The 6277-nt window shown below is 36.3% G+C and overlaps 1 pseudogene; it reads right to left on the reverse strand.

Moving 5' to 3' along the window:
• Positions 1–42: 42 nt before the first annotated feature.
• Positions 43–516, reverse strand: LOC102841120 (annotated as a pseudogene).
• Between the last annotated feature and the right edge of the window lie 5761 nt (positions 517–6277).

Here is a 6277-nt window from a genome sequence, read left to right on the forward strand (position 1 = left end):
AACTTTGTCAAGTTTTATCTTCTTCAGAAGTTAACTCTATAATCAGTTAACCTCATTCTTGGATGTCTCATTAATATTTTCCACAAAAGATGGAGCTTCATCATTATTATCCTCTCCAGTAGCAAGTGGTGTTTTTCCATCTACAGATTGTTTGAGCAGAGCTTCAGCCAGTCTTCTTAAACTAGTCAGACTGTCTGCGCCAAGCTGGTTTAAGATGCTTGGGAGCTGCTCTGTCTCAGCGTGGCTGGTAATGGCAAAAGTGTTGGCTGCCAGAGATGCCTGAACTTTAGGATTGTTAAAGTGAATCACTGTTTCTTGGTTTGTGAACATATTCACCTCTTTAATACCAGAGATATTATTTGCCCCCAATTTTTTTAAGCGTAACTGAAGTTTTTTATCTTCTACTGTGGCTGTTCTATGAACCATCTTCTTTCTGGGAGTAATTCCTTTTCCACCAATGAGCACTTATGCCTGCAGTTTGGGGAGTTTTTCCTGATTCATGATTGTTTCTTTCATCTTGTCGGAGTGGAAATGGGGCTGTGCAGGGTCCAAGTTAATTTTTGTATGTTGATCTTGTACCTTGCCATTTTGCTGAAATCTTCTATTCAGTAGTTTTCTTGTGAATGAAGTCTCTGGGATTTTCTATATATTTGATAATGTCATCTGCAAATTGGGATAATTCTACTTTTTTCTTGCCAATTTGCATGCTTTTAATTTTATTTTCTTGCCTTATAACTACAGCTAGGGTTTCCAGTGCAATATTAAATAAAAATGATTAGAAAGGGTATCCTTGTCAGGTTCCTGTTTTCCAAGGAAATACTTTTAGTCTCTCTTTATTGCGAGTAATGTTGGCTGTTAGATTTGTATTGCTGCTGTTAAGTGCCCTCAAGTTGGTTTTGACTCATAGGGATCCTGTACAATGATTCCAAGGAGTGACTGGTGGGTTTGAACTGCCAATCCTGTGATTCATGACCTTTCAGTCCAGTGCTTATACTACAGTGTCACACCAGGATTCCATATAGTTGTTATTAAGTGTTGTGTGGTTGTTCTGACCCTGCATAGAGTTTCTGAGGAGCTACTGGTGAGTTTGAACCATCAACTTTGTGATCTAGTGCTTCTCCTACAGCTCAACACCAGGATTCCAGGACTCTGTATATATGTCATTTGTTATGTTGAGGCACTTCCCTTCTATTCCTATTTTGTTGAGTGCTTCTATTAGGAATATTGTTGGATTTACCAAATAAGTTTTCTGCATTGATGGAGATCATATGTTATTCTTGTCCTTTGGTGTATGTGATGGGTTTTGTTGATTGATATCCTAATGCTGAACTTGCATAACTGGAACGAAACCTACTTGCTTGTGATATATAATTTTTCTTTATATGTTACTGAATTATGTTTGCTAGGATTTTGTTGTGAATTTTTGTATCTGTATTCATGAGAAATACTGGTCCATGGTTTTATTTTTTAGTGATGTCTTTGCCTGGTTTTGGCATGAGGCCTATGGTAGCTTCATAGAATGAATTCAAAAGTATTCCATCCTTTTCTATATTCAAGTATAGTTTGAGTAGGATTGGTGTTAACTTGTCTCTTAATGCTTTACAGAATTCTCTAGTAAAGCTGTCTGATCCAGGGCTTCTTTTGTTGTGAGTTTATATATACTTTCTACCCATTTGTGCTAGCTTGGATAGATAGTTTGCTTATAGAAAAATTTCAACTTTTTCATGTTTTTTCACATTTGTTAAAATATATATTTTTTACAGTATTCTGCTATGATTATTTTGTTTCAGTTGGATCTGTGGTGCTGTTATCTATCTCATTTCTTATTTGGATTTTTTAAATCTTTGTTTTTTTTTTGTCAAGTTGTTCAGTGGTTTAAGAATTTTATTGATCTTGCCAAAAATCAACCTCTAGTCTTGATTCTCTTGAATGTTTTTCCTGTTTTCAGATTAATTTATTTCTGCTTTAATTTTCTTTCTTTCTTTTTCTTTTTTTTTTTTTTTTTTTGTCTTTGGCAGCCGTGGGCTTTTTTTGTTTGTTTGTTTTCATCTTTTATTGTTAATTGTTCAAGCTATAAGGTTAAGGCATTGATTTGGGCTCTTTCTTCTTTTTTGATGTATGCATTTATTACTATCCACTGACCTCTGAGTATTTCTTTTGCTGCATCCCAAAGGTCTTGATATGTTGTGTTTTCAATCTCCCTCTCTCTCTTTTTAAAAAATGTTTTTATTGTGAATTGAGAAGAAGTTTACAGGATAGATCATCAGTTCTACATTCAACAAATCATACACTTTGTTTCGTTATGATAATTATAATCCTTTCCATTTACCATCAGTTAACAGATATTTCTCTTTATTTATTTTAGCTCTTTGGTTTTTTTTTAGACACTCAGGCATGTATAATAATTTACACCATCAAATGACACATTCTACATGTCTGCCTCCTGGCTGCCTGCTCTCAGTCCCTTTCTTTCCATGAATCTAGAGTCCTCAGCTGTTTCCTTTCTCCATGTCCTCAGCTCTACCTCCATCTCTGGTGTTGCTGTTTCTCTGGATAAGGTCCCAAATTCTGCTTGTGTTCTTTTCTTCATTCTTTTTGATTGTAGATATTTTTTAAATTTAATTTTTAGTATCTGCTACCCAGTGGTTTTCAAGCAAATCATTATTGTTCCTATGTATTTGATTTTTACCCTTGTTCTTTCTCTTATTGATTTATAATTTTATAATGCTGTGATTGAGAAGATATTTTATACTATTTCATTATTTTTTTTAATGTATTGAGGCTTACTTGTGGTCTAAAATATGGTCAGTTCTGGAGAATGATCTATGTGCTTTAGAGAAGATTGTATGCTGTGCTGCTGTTGGGTGGGATAGTCTAGGTATTTCTATTAGATCAGGTTGGTTGATTGTGATGTTTAGGACTTCTGCATCTTTGTTGAGATTCTTTTTAGTTTTTCTGTCCTTCATCAAAAATGATGTTTACAGGGCAGATCATTAGTTCTACATTCATCTTTTCAATGCTGTTAGAATTTTATTTTATATATTTGGAGCTCAGTCAGTAACTGCATAATTATTTATTATGGCTATGTCTTCTTGGTAAATTCACCCTTTAATAATGATATAATGCTATTGTGATAGATTTTACTATCTTGTCTATTTTATCTGAGATAAGTATTGTTACTCCTGCTCTTCTTCTGATTACTGTTTACATGATATTTTTTCCATTTTTGATTTTTAGCTTATTTATATCTTTGTGCTAAGTTGTGTAGACAACATAGGGATGGGTCATTTTTTTGTTGTTGTTTTTGAATATATTGTGTTACTCTCTCTTGTCTGGTTCATTGAACCCATTTACATGCACAGTAGGTATGAATTAGGTTGTTGTTTTGCTGTGCTTTTTTTGGTGCAGTATTGATAATTTCTTTGTTTCACTTATATTTCAGTGCTGAGCTCTTTTTGCGTATGAATTTTCTTTTCATTTACTTCATTATTGTTGAATTTGAGTATTCTGAGGTTTTATTGTTTTCATTTTTCTTTTTTTAGTGAGTATGCTTAATTTTCTTTGTGCTCGCCCTGAAATTTACATTTATCTTCCTAAGTTTAAAAATAATATTTTATATTATCTTGATTTCCTCTCTATATGGAAGTTATGTGACTTGCCACCTATTCCCTCTTTGTCATTTACAGATTGATGTTTCTGGTTTCCTGTTTTCAGTCTTGTACCTTTATTTTATGCTTGAGCATCTTCTTGATGTTTATCTGGGTTAGGCTGTCATGTGTCTTAGTCTCTGGAGAATGATCTAAGTGCATTGGAGAAGATTGTACACTGTGCTGCTGTTGGGTGGAGTATTCTAAATATTCAGAATGTTTTCTAGATGTTGTTGTTTCCTTTCCTGTCAGATTCTCTTTAATATGTTGTTTTGATATACTCAAGTGGTCAGGGCAGGCAAGCTACTCTGGTCACTCGTTTGGCAACACTAGGGTATTCACCACTTGTGACTGGGAATATGAGCATAGGTATCTGTTTGCTGGCCATGTGGAGAAGCTGAGAGGGCATTGGGCACCCTCCGTCACTGATCCAGTGGCACAGGAGCACGTGTAGGCATTTGTGAGTAGTGGTGGTGGGTGTGACAGGTGAGCAGGTACATAGTCACCACTTCATAATTGGTGAAGGGATTGGGGTTGGCATTTGGGTGGATGGTGGGTAATGAAGCACATAGGTGTTTAGTTGCCACCACTCACCAGGTCAGATGAGCTGTAGATGATAGGCAGGTACACATGTGGCTGTTGCTGCTGGCCAGATAGTAAAGAGGTCAGTGGTTGACTGGTACATGCATGAGGTTGTGCAATTGCTGCTTTTCATTGGTGAGTGGTGGGTGGATGCTTGCACAGTTGTGCAATCACAGCTGCTCACTGGATGGCCGGGATGTGGATAATGGGTGCACATATTACTAGGATTGCCACTGCTTTGCTGCACTGGGGCAGGGGGGTGAGTGGTGAGTAGATGCACATGGATGGTTACACAGTTGCTGTCACCTTCTGGGGCTGGTGGAGTGGTGAGGAAAGTGAGTGGTAGGCTGATGAATGCATGGGAATACATTTACTTCAATCATCATTTGAATTGCAAGGGTTGGTAACAAGGGTTGGATGGAAGAGTAGAGGGGTGGTTTATATTATGGTCTCTAGTCAGACTGGGTCACCAAGGATGTTATACTTCACCACTTCTGATCAGGAAGGTAGGAAGAGAAGGATTGTGTCCTGTCAGTTACCAGACATACGCATCCTGGTCCTTCCCATCTACTGCAGCAAATAGTCAGTGTCTGCATCTGATCAAGTGCAAGATAGGGGCATGGAGTCTAGTTGGTTCGGGAACCTCCTTCTGATATTCCATTGTTCCACCTCCTTGTGTGTTCCACTCAGCCCAGAAGTCTGGGACCACTGCTTGTGAGTATACCAGACTCTGGATCCTGGCTCTCTCGTTAATATATGGATGAAAATCTGTCTTGGAATTTTTGCCCTCTTTTCTTTCTTAGATCCAAATTATGATCTGCTCAGCTTGCTTTCCTCTGAAGGTGTCCATATAGTTTCTCTGTTTTTTATGGGAATGATGCAAAGTTGTTTTCCTCCTATTTTCACCCAGGGTTGCTACTGACTTTGTCTCAAGATATCCATGGTAGGAATGCTGACAGATTACTCCTACTCCATATTACTTCTCATTCCCAGGGTTCATTCAATTGTTTATTTCTTTGTTTTGGTCAATGTTCAATTCATTTTTTATCCTTCCTTTATGATGATTGGAAATCCAGGATTGTTGTCTGCTTCTATTTCACTTGAGTTTGGGAGTCTTTGCTATAAAAGGCACATCTGACTAAAACACCAGCTTGGCTCCATTTTTCAATAACAAATTTTGGAAGTCTCATAATGTTGTTGATTACTAATAAATTCTGTCTTGTTCTACTATTTTAGATGATGTAGGGGGTGAGAAGAGTACTTGGAAGAAGTATAGTATAGATTTATATTAAGGAATTTAAGCATTTTGCAGAAAAATGGAATTGAAAGATAATGGAAAATTTCCTCTTACTTTTTAAAGCCCTTTCGTATATGTGACTATAAAAGTGTATTGTGATGTAAGGTCCCTAACTTAGAATAGTATAAAAAAATTATAGACTACTTCAAAGGGCATTCAAAACTCATGTATTTGAAATCCATAATAAGAAAGTATGTACTTGCATTAGGGACTACATTTTCCCATAAAATTTCTACTGCCTAGAGTTTCACAGGAAAATGTTTTGAAATTTGATGGCAGAAAATGTGCAAAATGGAGATATGTTCGTTCTCTTGCCTCTCTATCTTTAGAGGCTAGGTAGTATGAGCTGTTTTCATATTTGGTTGAAATGCTTTGAAAAAGCAAACATTTTTTAAGAGAGCTGCTTATCTGTGGCTTCTTTCAACTACCTTGAACTTCCTATAATAGTTTGAGTTTTAATTTTTTCAAGGGGATACTTCATTCCAATCCCTTTACCAGTCTCTTCTAATCCTTCCAGTCTTAGGCCACTAGACATCTGAAAACACCAACCTTATATAAGACCTCTCTCACGATATAGTTAAAATAATTGTCACTGTTACTGTGTTCTATTCTTAAAAGAATCAGAAGGAGTTAGTCATATGTATTATGGTATTCTTGAGAACTTTCAAACTTTCCTGCGAGTCTGTCTAATGCTAAGGTCAACTATTTGCACAACTATGCACTATTTTTACCTGAATATATATATATATAT

Source organism: Chrysochloris asiatica, unplaced genomic scaffold (genome assembly GCF_000296735.1).
Source record: "Chrysochloris asiatica unplaced genomic scaffold, ChrAsi1.0 scaffold00002, whole genome shotgun sequence".
Lineage (NCBI taxonomy): Eukaryota > Metazoa > Chordata > Mammalia > Afrosoricida > Chrysochloridae > Chrysochloris > Chrysochloris asiatica.